Source organism: Macrobrachium nipponense, chromosome 25 (genome assembly GCF_015104395.2).
Source record: "Macrobrachium nipponense isolate FS-2020 chromosome 25, ASM1510439v2, whole genome shotgun sequence".
Classification (NCBI taxonomy): Eukaryota; Metazoa; Arthropoda; class Malacostraca; order Decapoda; family Palaemonidae; genus Macrobrachium; species Macrobrachium nipponense.
The window spans coordinates 2,510,931-2,529,217 of NC_087214.1; the positions used below are offsets into that span (position 1 = coordinate 2,510,931).

Below are 18,287 nucleotides of genomic sequence, written 5' to 3' on the forward strand. Positions count from 1 at the left end.
GGACCGTTAAGCCCTTCGAACAAGAGCATATTCCGAGAACCTTCCTCCTAAGAAGGGGGAACAGCGACAGCCCTCTCGGTCTTCCCCATCCACTTGCGCATACGTCCGGTGCGTCCAAGAACCGTGCCTGGCACGTAGGGCGTTGTGGTGGGATCATGAGGGCGCACCCCTCACGATCACTCCTCAATACCTCGCTCCTCCCGGTGTAAACCCGAGGAGGTTGAAGGTACGGGAGAGGCAGACCTGACCGCTCCCAAATCGTTGCTCGCTGGCAGAACCAGCAGGCTTGGAGGGCTGCAGGCGATCGTCAACCCGCGGTGGCGATCGAGCTGCAGGCCTGGTCGAACCGTCTCGCTGTGGAGAACGGCTGGACTGAGCACAGCGGCCCCGATCTCGAGTGTCAGAAGAGCTGGTGCTGGTTTGCCGTACCCGGTCGCTTTCTGTGAGAGCGACGGTCAGGCGACCTGCAGGCTCCACTGTCACAGTGAGACCGGTGCTTGTCCTCACGGCACGTCACGTCGCTGGTTCCAGCCGTGGCTGGCAACCGGCGAACGGGAGGACCTCTTCCCAGCCTCAGCCCGTGGTCGGTCGTGGACCGTCACGTCCCCGGGTGTAGCCAGCTGTTCGCCAGCGGAGAGTGAGAGCTGGTCTGGTGAGAGTCGCATGAGCGGCTGTCACCAGTCTTCCGCCCCGTGCCGTGAACTGACGCTGAGCGGTACTCAGAGGTCTGGTTCCTGGCTGCACGGTCGCTGGTAGGCGACCGTACACTCGGTACCTCCGCGAACGAGAGGCCGAGACGGACCCTGATGCAGTGGCAGAACCACTGACACCAGGCGAGGAAGTACCGGTGTTAGCCGGTACCCCTCTGGTCCCCGTAGTCTTCTTCCTTGCGGAAGAAGAGACGGGCCCCGCTCCCGAAGGAGCAGGAGGACCAGCGGAAGGAACCCTCCCGTCCCACCGAGGTGAGACGGGTCCCGAGAAGCTCCCGAGGGAGACTTCTTAGGAGGGAGGAGGCAACCTTCTTCTTCCTCGGCTGTGAAGCCTTAGAAGTCGAAGGGGAAGAGGCGGCAGCCGACGACGATGAAGAAGATGAAGACGACGACGACGACACCTTCCTCCTCTTCTTCGTCAGCTTCCTCAGGACAGACGTAAGATCTGCTATCCAGGGCGGAGCCGGGGCTGCTGTAGCCGAAGCTACAGGGCCCGGACGCACCTATACAGACAGACCAAAGTCTGGGGTAGTACCGACCACGACAGGGACGACATCAGCAGGTATGGCATCTCAGGAACAGCAGGCACAGCCAGCACAGCATCGGTAGGGACAGCCAGCGCAGCAACGGCAGGGACAGCCCAGCGCAGCAATGGCAGGGACAGCCAGCGCAGCAACTGCATGGACATCAGCCCGAATCGGCAGTACGGCAGGGGCAGCACCGGAAACACAGGAAGTGGAGCAGCAGCCAGCAACATCCTGGTACCGGCGCAGGTCCAGGGGCGAGCTCTAGGGCAGCGGAAGTGTGGTCGCTGCAGCGCGGCAACCACGAGCGCGGCGGCACGCCCCCCTCTCGGTACAGCGAACGGCACTTCACAGCGGCTGTAGGCAAGACTGTTACCACGTGAGGCGAGTACACCAGGTGAGGAGGGACGTCGTCACCTGGTTGCGTGGTCACCACTCCATGGGTGACCGTAGTAGGCCCAGACATAGAACCGCAGCCCCTGGACACTAGCACGCCCTGCAAATGGAAGGACGCCCATACCTCACCAAGGTCCACCCTCGTGCAGTAGCACCTGCGGAAAATAACAGTAGTAGCGATTAGTGGGGGGGAAGTCCCCTCGCGCGTGTGAGCCCTCTCCGAACGAGTGGAAAGACCCCTAATACAATTGTACATCGGGCACCGAGCGCCCTCCCCCGCGCTCGACGGATCGGGCGAGGAGAAGAACGCCGATAACCTCCCCCCCCCCCCAAGGGGAAGGGCCATCTGTGGGAGCTGAGCGGGGGGGGGGGTTCTCGTTCCCCACCCCCGCACAGTACCCATGTACCCAACAACAATATAAGAGCCCGAGAGCAATCGTGCCATCGGCCCGAATGCAAGGGCATAAGGATCAATTCCCTGACTGAGCGGAACTTGAACCAAATAAATATTGATGCAATCAATAATAAGGAATAAAATGAAAATGCATCTTGCATTACGATTGAATAAGGGCTCGGATCGAGCGCATTTGCGCCCTCGGTACCGAGCGCAAGGGTGAAAGGATCCATTCCTTACCTTTATGGATCAAGGTTTCTGGAAACCTTGATCCATAATGAATTGATGCAATCAAAAAATATATGAAAATGAAAAGACTACTGCGCTTGCGATTTCACTTCATACAAATAAAAAGGGGAAGGATCAATTCCCGGGAATAGCGGAAACATTGATCCCAGTAAACAATGCAATCTCAATAAAAAATGAAAATGAAAAAGAACTGCACTTGCGATTTCACTTCATTCAAATAAAAAGGGGGAAGGATCAATTTCCGGGTAAGCTCGGAAAACTGATCCAAAATGAGTATTGCTACAATCAAAATATATATGAAAATGAAAAAGAATACTGTACTTGCGATTCCACTTCCATACTGAATAGTTTTCCGTGCCGAGCGCATTCGTTCGCAACGGCATACAGGTCAAAAAAATATAAATGAAAAGAGCACTTTACTTACGATTTTCATCACACATTTCCAACCCAATATACGCTCGGAGCGAGCGCTCCCGCCCTCGGCACCGAGCATACACAATACGAGGATCATTTCTGGGAAAATGAATTCCCGCACTTACGCCCTTCAGTCCCGGCACTCGGGTAATCGGAGGGCGTGGTAAACCAAGATCCTTTAATTCACAATGAATTCCATGAAATGATTGTACTTACAATTCAGTTTCACTAGATAACTAGAAAAAGAAAAACACAAATCATGCGAAAAGCAACGACGATAAAGCGGGCAGAGAGGGATGATACACGTCCACACGCCAGCAGGCCGAAAGCAAAAGTGATTTGTTTACCTACCAGTCGCTCGCGCGCGCCTGTCGGACAAACAGTTAACTACCGAACCCCTTGTTCGAAAGCTTACGACCTATCCAGCTGCCGCTAGTACCTTCCTATTGTAAAAGGACCGAAGGTTTGTATGCCGTGTCGGAACAATAGTAATTTCAGTATCCCTATTGCTCGATCTATCCTCACTTAATATTGACATAAAATCAGTAACAGAGATGTCATACTCGATGTCAGCCTACTCCTCAAGTCTCTTAAAGAGCACTGTCTCTAAGTCTTTATCTTGATCTACGTTAGTCTGTTCCTGCCTACACTTACTTCCGAGACCTTTCCTACGTTTGAGATACCCTAACATCTGGTCCAAAAGACCACTCATGACATTCCAAACATCTGGTCTTTACATTATATTGAACAGGCCTACAATTTACGCATAAGGAATGACTATCGTATCATCGGGTACTCATCCTTTTCTTGCATTGTTGGCAAAGACGATACGTTGTTGAACTTCCGCTCAAGTCGTTTTCTGTGATGTCGTGGCCGAGAATGCAGTACATGTAGTCGTTGTCGTAGCTTGTGTTGTTTCTTCCTTTCCTTGCAGAATCAATGTCTGATGACAAGGTATTAAGAACAATCCACAGTTAATCCAAAAGGGATGCGTAATTCGTCACCAAAATCAAATCAAATAAAGGTGCAAATGAAGGCCGGGCAAGACCAAAAGGAGTTCGCTGTGGATACATCTGTACTCCACCGCGAACGATAAGTGATTGACGTGAGAGGGCAGGTGTGACCGGCCCGTGAGGCAGGGCTATCAGCGGTGGGCTGGTAACTAGGTAACAGATGGGTGTTTGCCAGGAGATTGGCGACACTGATCGTTTATTTTTAACCAAAGATTTGGTAAATTTTTTTAATAAATGATGGTTCGGGGTGGTAAGTGACCAGGGCTTATTCAGGTGTTCAGGGGGTGTATTGCAATAATATTTTTTCCGCTTCCGCGCTCACTCTGAAACACCTCCGGCACACGGGAGACCTTTTTTTTTTACCGCTTCGGCGTTTATGGGTTAAAAGGACGCCAGGGCGTTCTTTGACATGGGCAAGTCTGGTCTTTTACTGAACACCGCAGATTGTCCGAAGGACCTCGACTTTCTTTCTAGTTTTATCTAGATAAAACTTGAGAGCCCTGACAGGGCACAGGACTCTCTTTGGCTCTTGCCCAATAATTTGTGTCATCCCCTTGATCTCCAAGCTCCTGGGCCAAGGGTTAGACGGGTTTTCATTCTTATACAGGAACGAAGGGCTTAGAGAACACACTGCATTATGTCCTCTAAAGCCAAAATGTCTGATGATGGCTTAAACCTCACTAACCCTCTTTGTCGTAGCTAGAGTGGTTAGAAAATTAGTCTTTCTGGTCATGTTCTTTAAGTTTGCAGAAAGGAGAGGTTCGAAATGCTTCAACATCAGGAACTTCCAGACTACGTCTAAGTTCCATGCCGGAAGCTTCGATTTAGACAGTTTCAAGATTTCCACAGACCTCAAAGATCGTGAGGGCTTTGTTGTTCGACAGATCCAATCTCTGAGTCTAAAGGCCGTCGACAACATACTTCTGTATTCTTTAACCTCTTCATTACCGAAAGTTTGTTTGGAGGTAGGCGGGTACCACCATTCCCCCTACGAAAGGAGAGTAGAGGTCTGAAGCTGCTGGTCTCACCACCGATGACTCGTGACTGGTGCCCATCTCCAGTGTCAGGAGTGTTAAAGTACTTTATCGGAGGGTGGATCGACATGCGGTGAAAATTGGATCAACTAGTCCAGTCGGTTGTTTCCCCTAAGGCTGATACACCTGAGTATGATGGATCCAAGGCGGTGTTTCCCCCTAGGTAGGGGGGGTGGAAACATCAGTACAGGCCAAACCCTCATCACGGTAGACGGGTCTTATTCACTCGATATTTAATTGGTGAAACATGAATGCAATTGCAACTCTAAGCATACCATTTAAAAGACTGAAGTTCGTCAACATATTGTGATATATGAAAGCCCCATACGAACTAAAATAAGCATGTGAGCTCTTCGTAAAATATGTTTTCAAGGCAGTTTTGAAATCCAATATGGTCGGCTACGTTTTCATGGACGGTTCTCATCAGTGACGGACACCATCTTTCCCCAGCCTTCCCAGCACTCATTTGAACAATGTTAGCGTATGTATGTAACGTTTATTGATCTTACTCAAGATTGCAGTTGTAATCAGCACAATAAAACAACATTTTGTTGCCTATATTAGTGAAAGTATGAAACTTGTTATTCCCGGGGTTATGGTTGGAACTGAATTCATTCTTACCTTGTATCGGCGGTTTTTATCCTTACTGCCATCACAACTGAAACTCCACAGTGCTTATTTGATTGTTATTATACACATTTGGTCTCAGTTCACTCCACATTGCACTTTTAAACCCGTTGCTGTTCCTGGTTTCTAAGCGCGCGCGCCATAAACACAATTACAAACAGCAGACGAGACAGACGACGACAGACGACGAAACTGCAAAGTTTTATTCCCTAAACTGTTTACTTTACTCGTTAGTTTAGTTTAAATTTACATTGTTATTTAAAAATTTTGATTTAATTCATGTATATTATCCCTTTTTTGCAACCCAAATTACCCCGAAAAATTACAGATATTTCTAACGTAGATAAAATCAAATGTTTTCTAACGTTTTCGTACATCTGGCTGCCGAAAACCATAGAGGAACGAATACGGAAAAGTGCATAGAGGAACGATACGTTTTTTTTTTTTTTTTTTTGCTTTTTTTGTTTTTGCTAGCACTTTTCATTGATTTCAGTCTTTATTAGTATTTGAATTTCTTAAATAATCGTATGCCAGAAATAAATGTAACTTTAATGTTTGCATGCTAAGAATGGCAAAATCATCGTTGCCACATTAGTGGAGGCTTCACACTACGCCGTTCCATTATCCTGTTAAGCGTCCGCCCCTGATGAGCTCGCTGCTAACGTACCGTCACGCTTTTTTTGTAATCAGCGATCATAGCACTGATGATAGTTTTTCAAAGTTAATATTGATTTTTATGCTTGTTTATTCATACTGTAATTAAACTGTTGGAAATTCTCTCTCTCTCTCTCTCTCTCTTCTCTCCTCTTCTCTCTCTCTCTCTCTCTCTCTCTCTTCTCTCTCTCTCTCTCTCTCTCTCGGAGTCCAGTCACTCGGCAAAGAAAAGTCATCTTCACTCCCGCAATTGGAAGAAAAGTTTTGTATCATCACTGGAGGATTCAGAACTAGAGCTCTCATCATCAAATAGGTTATCAATATCACTCCTCATCTAGTATTTGATTGATCTCACCTAAAGAAATATGCCTCCTCTTTGGGACATTCATTGTGAAAGACGCGAAATCCAATTTGTCTCGATAAAAACGCCCGAAGCGTATTGAAAGAAAACCAACAGGGACAGGCAGTTTTCTAGCATAAGCGACCACCAGGAAAGAGTTGCCAGGCTGGAAATAAGTTTCCCATGTGCTGAGAGTGTTACCAAATGATGTTCCTACACTTTCTATGCGAGTAAAGTATTATTACGGGGCTGACGACTTGACAAGCACAGTTAAAGTCTTGAACGTAATATCCCGTTGAAGGCGCTACCGAGTAGATCGCGGTAAACGTATTATTACGTGGGTGACGCTTAACAGGTTATAAACTGTTTCCATGAATTCTAGTTGTCATAGTAATGCAATAATGATAAAATTGCTTTAATATTATGTATATATACTTCCAATACATAGCCGTAATTTCACCAATTTCAACGTTTTGTGTGTAGTCTTATACCCAGTTTGGAGGGTCAACACATACCGAATGGCAACAGAGAGAGAGAGAGAGAGAGAGAGAGAGAGAGAGAGAGAGAGAGAGAGAAAGGAAGGAACGGAGAACGAACGAAGAAAAGGGAAAATGGGGGGGGGGGGGGGGGGGGGGGGGTGGGGAGAGGGTAGGTGGAGCTTTATACGCGTGTTCGTATCCATTTCTGCATAATGGAGTTTTTGTCTCTTGGTACAAGGACAAGTGTCGTTATTCTTTACGATTAGTGATTCACGATACCCTTATAAATTACGGCACTGGGTGTAATGCACTATAGCAAAATCTCGTTCTGTTAAGAGTGTTCGTTACAGAAATAGGTATTGCCCAAAAACCTGCTTTGCACTGTCTCTGAAACCCATATTAGACATGCTGCTTAGTTGTCAATCAAAGTTTTTATAACCAAGTATTTTTTTAAATAAGCTAGCTATTGAATAAATTTTTATTTTTCTCAGTCTAAAAACATATGCCCCTCAATGCTAACTTTCCTCTTTTAACGACTTCTGGTCAGTTGCAAATTCGGCCCCATAATTTCTTATGGTGCGAAAACAGACAAGAGGCCCATGGACCGAAAACGATTGCGTCAAACACTACGGCGATAATCCAGCAGTTAAAACATCTTCATATATCCAAAAAGTAAATAATAAAGATATATATGCGCATTACGATTATAACAATTGCATGTATAGCTGATAACAATCTGCATGAATAACTGGTAAACTGTTCTGCAATGAGTTGGAGTATAGCAATTATTTACAATAGGTACGAAAGTCAAGATGTCGTGACGTCATAATACAGAACTTGAAAGAACGTTCTAATTCAGAAAAAAATAATTACTTAAATTTGAGTCAGAGTCGTAGTTAACTTTTTCAATAACGAATATTTTCAAATTAATCATCATAAATATGGTAAAATGATGATGTACTACTTATTTAAAAATTAGCCAAGAGCACGCTTCTCGTTCATCTTTCCTACCCCAACAGCTGTTACGCCTGGCTTGTTGTTGATGAGAAATCGTGTTTCGATTGTTGTGATAAAAGTGCTCCAGCGTCTGTGGGTACAAGTGGTGTGCGGATTTATCACAGGAAATGGTTAGTTTATTGACACAAGCTACTCCGTAAACATCGAGATGGCGTCAATCTTCTAATACCTCGAGTTGTAAGTAAAAATATGTTGAACGCGTTTTGGTGAGATTTGCACTACGTTTGAGACCGTTTTCAGTACCCTCTGTTTAAATCTGTTTAAATCTTAAAATTTGGCCTTAATTTCTAACTTTGGGGAAAATACTTACTTCGAAAGGAGAGTAGAGGTCTTTAGCTCCGTTTCTCACCAACAACAAGTCGCGACTGATGCCCATCTCGGGTGTCAGACGCGTTATAATGTACTTTTTCGGAGGGTGGCTTGCACTGATGGTAGCTGGCCTGCGTGGCCTGCTTTGATGTTTTACCCTAGGGGGAAAAACAGAGACTACCAACCCTTTTCACGGTGGACAGGTCTTATTCACTCGATATTTAAATGGTGAAACAAGAATACAATTACAATGTCAGGTAATTTACTCTTTTGGGGATTGTCCACGCTGATCGTACATGGTCCACTCTGTACCCTACGGTTTTTTACCCTATTAGGTATCTCATTTTGTTGACGAAACTTCACTCTTTTGAATGGAATGCTACCCAGAATTACCCCATTTTCAACTTGCAAATCCAACTTCAGTCACTGATTTAACCCCCAACGTTATTTAAATAACGAAATGAACAACTGTTAATTGACACTGGCAATCGTAATCATGGGCGCCTCGAGACCAAAAATGCGTCTCAATTCAATCATATTTATCTCGAAAACTCAAAATGACCACAATCATTTACTCACGAATTAAACTCCAATCGTTGATTTACATCGGTTGACTTTCGATTCGATCTTTCAGTCAATATATACGGTGGAAATTCACTGATTTCTGCGACTGATTTTGTGCCGACAAAAGCCCAGTCTTCAGTTTGTTTACATGAGAGACACTCGGCCACTTTCCACCTAAGATGATTATGTCCGTTATTTGAGTCATTCATCAGGTAAAAAGAAACGTTTTAACATTTTACATTAATCTATATTCATTCAATTATATTTGTGCATACTATTTCAATATAAAATGGAGTTATTTTTACTTATAAATGTAATTAATGATGGGTTTTTTTGTTACTTATTTTCTACCGTATAGCAAATATGATGCTTTTTTTTTACTTATTTGTGGGTTAATAATGACGCATTTTAACATGATTTTCATCAATTCTCAACAGAATCTAATGGCCAATCAAAATGGCGACCACAAGTTTACAAGAAAGAGACGAAGGACTCCCATTTCAGTGAGTAGAACAATTTGACCCGTGAGCCTGCCAACTTATACTTTGCTTATTGCAATTTCTCTCGAGGGTCAGGAGAAGGATCAGGGAGAGACAGACAGACAGACATCCGTAAACAGAGAGTTGAATTTATGTCCATGTGACCCCATCTGCCAAGTAAACACTTGTTATTTTGAACAGGGAGTTAGCATTCGATATAGTCATAAGAATACAAAGAAAGACTTAGTGAACTATGCTTAATGTTGTTACTTGGTCAAAAACTGCCAAAAGCCTTATGTAATAACACCACAAAGCTCCCTTTACGGTTTCTAAATTACGGGGAGATATCCCTCAACCCATTTCATTGTTAACGAGGATAACACACCAATATCATTAATAAATAGTACCACAATTAAGTACTTTCGTAAGGACGACATTTGGGCGAATGTTCGCCCTTCCATTGTAAAAATGTCTATATCCAAATGTCCTCTCTTTTCTTCCAGGAACTAAAATATACAGTATTTTATGCCCTTTCTTTTTATGTAAATATGTCAGGAATCCATTCCCTCTGTTTAAAATTATTCGTGTATTTTCGTCTGTGAAGAAACACATCACAGTGGGGGCTCTGTCCCTTTTAGTTTATGTTTTCTCGTGAGTGACGGACACTACGCTTCCGTCCGCACGCCACCTTATGTACAGCCTCATTTGCAGAATTTAAACAACAACAACAGAATAAAAAAAAAAATACGGGCTGCTCTACGAGCAAGAGCCCGTGCTGGCACAAGGCCAGCTTAATCTTAAACAACAACAACAGAATAAACCTACGGGCTGCTCTTGAGCAAGAGCCTGTGCTGGCATAAAGCCAGCTTGATCTTCAACAACAACTGAATAAAGTTAGTTCGCTCGCTCTCCTCCTCGTATTGCTCAGACCTCACAATTGGTGACCCAGGAGTAGGTGACCCAAACGGTTTTGGCTTTGCCATTAAGGAACTAATTACCGCCGCTCACCTTCAGAGAACCTTTAATGGACCCATATGACACCTAGTCTAGGTTCTCTGGTACTCCACAATGCCATTAGCGGACTCACAACGGAATTTCTTCACAGAAGTGTTTTGCCATTCAGTCGACCATAAGCGTGAGCTTGACAATATGATTGAGAGTTCAGCGCATTCACTCGACTCCTCTATGTCCGCCTTGACCCTGCGATCCGTGAGATGATCCTTCTTCGCACCCGAGTCATCCTCGAACACCTGTGAGGAATTCCTCTCACAACGATTTCTTTTATTTTTCTAATTTTTTGAGTATTCACTTGTTTCCATACTATTTGTCTTTTATTATAGTTATTAGTGTCTGTCTCATAAGAAAATTATTGATTGATTTTTCACTGCGTATTGCCGTCTGTCAGGTAATCGACAGACAGGAACTATGTTACTGTATTTGTATTCATGTGAAAACCAAATGCATTTGCATGCCCATATATTTTGCAAGGATATGTACGTCTACATTGCATGACATAATAAGGGTGAAAGAACCACATCTATTCGAGAATGACACTCTTAACATTATTTATCTGATTTTGCTATGTTTCTAGTACGTAGTATCTGTGGTGCGGTTAGCACCGAAAAGATGGTTTTAACACAAAGACGTAGTCTTTTTGACATATAAACGTCAGTAGACGTTTTAGTAACGAAGTATAATTCTGTTTTTAGTTATGATAATCATTTATCTTTATATATGTGAAATTGTTCTTGGTGAATGTAATTGCGCATATTACGTATGGTAAGAGTTGGTGTCATTGGGTCTTGTTTTGTGCCTCTCGCCAGAGAAGCCATTAGGAGAGGTCAAAAGATCGGGAGGGAAAGGAAGGGTAGCAGTTCGCCCCTCTGAACGCTCCTTTGCGTGCCCCTCTAGGGGTGTGTATGCGTAGGTGCGTAGTACACTGTATGGCGTGATAATCGCCCAAAACTGTATTGACACACACCACCAATTAATTCACTACCATTTAATAAATATGTTGAAGTTGCACACTATTATATTTGGAATTTATTTTTGACAGCGAACTTGATAATTATTGTAAAGCTTTTATGTTCATGAAAACCTTGTACGTCAGTTCTACATTCGTGGTAATTGAATAACTTGTCTCTTTTCCCCAACAAAACCCGAATGCAGGACGGAACGGACAGCTTCTTGGCTCAACTTTGAGGTGACCTGTTATCTAGTGTTGTGTAGTGATGTGTGTGTGGATTTAGAAAGGAAAGGGCGATTGCCCTGATTCTTTGTTTTGAATTTTGTCGTAATTTGTTTCATTTGAGTGCCATTGATTTACAATTCCCCTTGAGTGATTAATTTCATTTGTCACTTATATGTTATTACTCTTTGATATGTTTAACAATTTTAGTTATTAAATTGATTTTAACTTTACATTTATCAAATGCGTTTCAATATCTCGATTTTATTTATTTTCATTTTTTCCTATGTTTCAGTTTTGTGGATGGTGAATATGAATTGATCTGATAAACCTTTACTGTGTTCATATTTTAAGGTTATGCAAATAACTTTTAGAAACGACGATAACACAGCGGTCCTCTAAGGTCTGAAAAATCAACCTGTGAGTACTCGCAACATTTAGAGAGAGAGAGAGAGGCACGTACCTCTCGTCGTATCTCGTGTAGCGATTTATGATCTGAGTTCATGTCTACAAGGACTGCTCAGTAAGGTGAAAGTACTTAATTGTGCTACTATTCATTAATGATATTGGTGTGTTATCCTCGTTAATAATGAATTGGGTTGAGAGATATCTGCGTAATTTTAGAAACCGCAAAGGGAGTTTTGTGGAGTTGTTACGTAAGGCTTTTAGCGGTTTTTGACCAAGTAACAACGTTAAGCATATAATACAGTCCACTATATAAGTCCATCTTTTTCGCCACAACACCTGTACCTGCGCCCTGGACGACCACACCATCGGAGCCCCACCACATCAAGCTGCCACCCTTCTGCAGTGAGGACGTCCCAATGTGGCTGCAACAGGCAGAAATACAGTTCCGGATCCACAGCGTTACCCAGGACAGCACCAAGGCAGACCTCATCGCCGGGACCCTCACAGCGGATACCTTCAAACACCTTGCCCCATGGATGTGCAGCCAGCGCAGGGAGCTTACCTACGAAGGCCTGAAGAGGGAGCTCATCCAGATCTTCTCCCTCACAATTCCCCAGCGAGCCGCCCACATTTTCGACCTCGTGGTCAACCCCATGACCACCTCGGATCCCAGACTGGCCTGGCTTGACAAGCTCCATGACCTGGTGTGAGGACCAGAGATTAAAACAGGTACGGACGGATAAGTAGTGCAGACTCGCACCGAGAGCAGAAATGACTCTGAGACAGTAGATTTGTGTTTTCTTACAAACATTCATTTAAAGATAACAAGGCATACAAATAATTAAATTACATGTGTTATACATCGCGGAAAGGTCACGGAACGCTCTATCAGATGAAAGTAAGAACAACGAGACTTGATGATTGGATACAATAAAAAATCAGGAAAAGCATTGTCCTTACACTGGTCCTTCTGCCAGAGGTGGACTACCAAGGACGAAGGTAGGAGGTGAGCATCCTTTGCCAACTCTTGCTTCACCAGCTCGTGCCTGAAATCCGAAGCTAGATCCCTAATGCCGAGATCATGGAGATGGAAAGTCTGGTGTAGCTGGCTTTCACGCTGTTTACTCCCACCCAAGCTGCAAAATTCTCCTCTCCTCCATCAGCCGACAGCCTACAGCAGGAGGACATGGTTGGTGCAGCATACCAGCGATCGGTAAAGCCCCTCCCAGAAGTCGGACTCGGGTGGTGCCGCTTCCACCGCCAGTTCGGCAGCAAGGCATGGAAGTGCGAGCATCCTTGCTCCTTCTGCTCTTCAAAAAACGACGAAGGCAGCGCCCAAAACAAGTCCCCATGGCAGCAGCAGTAATGAAGTCCCAATCCAGGGGCTTCTACATCCAAGACAGCATCTCCGTCCCCAGGATGCTGGTTGACACTGGCGCCATGTAGTTGGTGTTCCCTTCATTTGCAGAGGATCGCAGTCGTGCCCCCGACGACCCGACCACCATCGTAGCTGCAAACAGGATGCCCACCACACCTACGGCACCAGGGCCCAGACCATCGTGTTCCTGGGCCAGACCTACACCTGGCCCTTTGTCTTCGCCAACGTACTGACCCCTCTCCCTTTGGATACCAAGACTTGCCTCTCCCGCCCACTCGCCAGAGGAACGAGGGCGCCCACCATTTGCTCCATCCTTCCCCACCACAGATACGCCTCCCATGAGTATATCATTGATTCCTGCCAATGGATGAAGCCTGAAGGGGTGTTTACATAATCACGAAGACGACCTCATGTGTCACCACTGAGTCCTCTCGATTTGCCTCACTCCTGGCAGTGGGATTTTTTAAAATAAAAGTTAAGTTGTGCAACCCACAAGCAGCTAACACCAAACACTCTATACGATCATGAAGATTTATGGGGGTTCTGAAACACTCTGAATCTATGGGAGATAAATGGAAAGTATTGATTTAGTTATTAGACTTTAAATATATATGGTGGCATCCTTGTTCACTACTCAGTACAATCCTGTTACGAAAGTCAGAATATTACGTAACTAAATCGCAAATAAATCGTCAAAAATTGTCATGCCTTCATGGAACTCGCCGTCCTGTAAAAACTGTTAAATGTGGGCGTGGCCTAAATCATCAGTGACTTGCACTTGCGACTACATAAATACCTAATCTCATCTCAGCTTGCACAATGGTGTTGTGATGGTTCATTGCAGAAGTCGTCATGGAGTCAGTATCAGTTGACTTTCCTTTTTTTGTTGAGCCCAATCCCTGCGACTATAAGAGATTGATCGCCACACCCAGCCTTTACGAAAGTCGAGGTCTGAAATCGCCAATGTGTGACCCAGGCTTTACACCCAAGAAACAACACCCCACAGAAAGAGATCTTAGGCCAATAACATTAGCAAGTGTATCATAATAATTTTCATGGGGATCCTGGAAACCAAAATAGAAAAGCACATTAGAAATATAGGGAAAACAAATGAACTGCAACCAGGCTTTACTACACAAAGCAGAGGAATTGATAATTTATATATCTTAGAATATTGAATACAAGAAATGTACAGATCGAAGAAAGGACCCATTAAAAAGCATTTAACTCATTAATAGAAAAAAGCTCAAAGAGGCATTGATGGCTAATATACAATTTTATTTGCAGATCGGCTGAAAATAGGAAAGAATGTGTCGCAAATTATTCGGCGACGCTCTGAAAAGGCTCGATGAAAAGTTACCGAATTTTGAGTATTTTATCACAAAAATAGATTTCAATTTAATTATTTACATAATTACAAAGTGACTCATGAACAATGGGGACGGATAACCCCTTACTATACACAAGAAATTATGAGTGGCCATGCGACTACAATAAACTGCAAAATCTAACAAAATACAAGAAAAACTCAATCAGTAATGCTCTAACATATTACCAAAGGTCTGTCACACAACCGCAAACATTAAACGGTACACTAGAGCCAACGATGGCAAAGATACTGAACGATTACTTACCGAAATGTAACATGGTCACAGAAGTCGCTCGCAACTCCCTCGTGGAATAGATCAAGCTAGTGCTGAAGCCATCCCACCCTGCCCGATGATATACAATGAAAAGACGAGAAGTAAGAGAGGGCGATTGAGGGGGGGCGGGGGAGATTAAGCCAGCCTTGTGCTGGCACGGGGTCTTGCATGGGCAATTGAGGCGCATACGAGATAGTCAATTTCGTCTTGTTTTGTTCTACAAAAAGGGCATACTATCATCTTATATGTAAAATTGATCTAATCATAACACATATGATGCTGTTCCACGGGAAGCTTGAGTGCTGAGGGATTAAAACACAAAAAAGATACGAGAACCATCTCGTACCGCCAGACTATCGCAAACGTGGCAGTTTGCCTACCAGCAAAGGCAGAATACGTGATTGGAGAAGCACATATTTTTTCGTGATAGAATGTATAAAAGAATTATGGTATTGCAGAGGAAATAAACCTAAACGAACATAAACAAAGGAGGAATAAAAACAAGCAGAAGAGCCTTTCAAAAGCAAATAAACCTTCTACTACTAATACTACATCGGCCAGAGTAGTACTTATCCTATTACAAGTGGGATTAGGCAAGGTTGCACAGGCTCTACTTCACTTTTCAAACTAATGACATATTTAATAATTAAGAAAATGGAGGAGGAAGGGACAGGATTTGAAAATGAACTAGTAAAGATAGGGACACTTTTCTTCGCCGACGATGGATTAGTTCTAGCAAGTAATATAGAAGACGCAAGAATAAACATAAAGATTTTAATAAGATATAGGAAACAAATGTGGGCTAGAATAAATAAAAAGAGAAAAAAAAGCAGCATCATTATTTTCAACATGAAAGATAAACCAGAAGAGATAGAGAACATAAAGGTGAGGGAGAACATTACATATTTAGGAATAAAGATAAATGACTCTAGAAATCTGTTTAAGCTACAGAAAAAAGAAATGTTGAATAAAGCACAGAAGTTAGCCAACCTAACCTACTCCGTGATAGAAAAAAGCTGCAACAAAGTTCTAATAGGGAAAACATTCTGGAAAAACATAGCTCTACCATCAGTCTTATACGGAACCAATGTGGTTAATCTAACAGACGCAGAAATAGAAAAAATTACAAAGAATAGAGCATGGGGGTATATAGGAAAAATATTAGGGGCATGTAGAAGTACAGTAGTAGCCACATTAAGGGGGGTGGAGATAGGAGCTTCCTTCAATGAAAAGTAGAATTATGAGTGGGAAGATAAGCTATGTAAAATAATACTTTAAATGGACGGAAAGAGATTATGAAGAAAATAATTACAGATATGCAAGAAAAGGAAAGAAAATGGTGGAAAACAGTGGAAAAGTACATGCATGAAGTTAAAATAAATTTAAGAAAAATTAGAAGGAATGTCCAGAACAGAAATAAAGGACAAAGCCAGAAATATGGGACACAGAGAGGTGGAAAGAAGAGTTGGGGAAAAAAAGTGACTGTGGAACATATATATAAACGTGGAAAAGAGAAATAAAAGATGAAGAAAAATTTATGACAACTCTATGGGTTCAGTCTTCTCTTCAAAGTTCCAACCAGAACCAACTCTCTTAATTTAAATATAGCAAAAAAGGCACCAGAAGGAGAACACCTGTTGTCCTTTTTGCAATGATGCAGTAGAAGACATATTTCATTTCCTTTTATATTGTGGTAACATATATAGAAGAACGGGTTAAAGCAATAGGCTACAAACAACCCTATGAAGAGAAGGAAAGTGACGTAGTGGGAAAATTTCTATTTCAGGTAACAAACGAAATAAGAAAAAAGAAAAGACCATATACTTGATGTGGAAAAAAAGAGAGAAAAAAAGGAATGAGCCAAACAAATAAGCAAAAAAAAAATACCCAAGACTAAGAGGCGCCGTTGCAAAGGCATTGCCTCGACCCATAACTACTACTACTACTACTACTACTACTACTACTACTACTACTACTACTACTACTACTACTACTACTACTACTACTACTACTACTACTACTACTACTACTACTACTACTACTACTACTACTACTACTAGTCTTGTGCTAACCACAGAATAACCATAACTTATCCTCTTATCCAGTAGTAGAGAGAGCAAGTAAGGTTTGAAGTACAAGCTTCTACAATTTGAAGACGTCACCATGTGAAAATGCTAAGGTATACCCAGAAAGTGCTCCACAAGTTAAGACCTCAAAGACCTCAAGACCTAATTATCTCCGAATTGAATAAATTATCTATATTTTTTTTTCAATGATTATATCTCACTTTCTCCTTATTCTCAATTAGGTTGAATCAAAACATCAAATTCAAACAGGAACGACGAACGAGAAGTCCTCAGGAGACGACGCCCAAAACGTAAACAAACCACCATTACCTGAATCCATTATTTGCCTTAATAATTACCACAAAGCCATCAAATTTATAAGTGATTATCTCGATTTTTAATTATTTTCCTACTGATTGCTTACAATTATCCACAATTTGACTTATGAGAATGAAAGAAAACGACCGAAACACTTCTAGACCATAACAGCCACAAATATAAACACCATCAAATAGAAGACGCTCTAAATATCAACAGCGACGCCATTGACTTCCTAAGTAGCGTAACTTTTATTCAAACGTCTTATATCTGTCATAGTAATTGCCGTCTTCATAACCGAGACAATTCATAGTCAATCCTAATAATTGATAATTTAGCAATATAACTGATAATTATTGTAATAATGTGGGCCTAAAAGGACCGTGAGAGTCAGGAATGAAGTGTGCATTTGGTGTCTTGGGCTTAGAGCACTCAATCAATGAATCAGTCATTACGTAAGTATGGAATGGACGACCTTTGCTTCGGTGAATTATAGATGTTTATAGGTTCTGTCATCAACTTCTAGAGTTATGTTAGTACTCCTAGGTTACCCTACTTGGTCTTAACCTAAGACTGTCTAAATGAAATGTACCTTATTAGGGTAAACAACCGCATGGCCTGGATCAACTCACCGACGATCACGGCATGCCACCCTCAGAAAAAGTACTTTTGTTGCATGAAACTTACCTGTCAGATATATATATAGCTGTATCCTCCGAAGTCCGACAGAATTTCAAAACTCCCGGCACACGCAGTGGGCGGCCAGGTGGTTAGTACCCATTCCCGCCGCTGGGAGGCGGATATCAGGAATCATTCCCATTTTCTATTCAGATTTTTCTCTGTCGCGGTAGTGAAAAAACACCTGTTCCACTACCTCCGCCTAGGATTTTGAAACTTCATTAGCCGCTTAAGTATCCTACTTATTTTATTTTGAATGATTGACTTGGATTTGTGGCTAGGCATACGCTATCATAAATTAATTAAAATTTTTTCATTGCATATGATGTCTGAATCTAGTTAGCCTAGTTTCAGACTTTGTTGTCTGCAACGGGTAAGGGGAGGCTACCGAAACCTTCGGTTAGA

The 18,287-nt window shown here is 42.8% G+C and overlaps 1 protein-coding gene across 2 annotated transcripts in view; it reads left to right on the plus strand.

Moving 5' to 3' along the window:
• Nucleotides 1-17,409: 17,409 nt before the first annotated feature.
• LOC135199260 (gastrula zinc finger protein XlCGF17.1-like) overlaps nt 17,410-18,287 on the plus strand; it is a 69,264-nt gene continuing 68,386 nt past the window's right edge. For both annotated transcript variants that reach the window (XM_064227147.1, XM_064227149.1), the window contains exon 1: nt 17,410-17,659. The gene's annotated coding sequence lies outside the window, so the exon portion shown is untranslated. The remainder of the gene's footprint in view (nt 17,660-18,287) is intronic.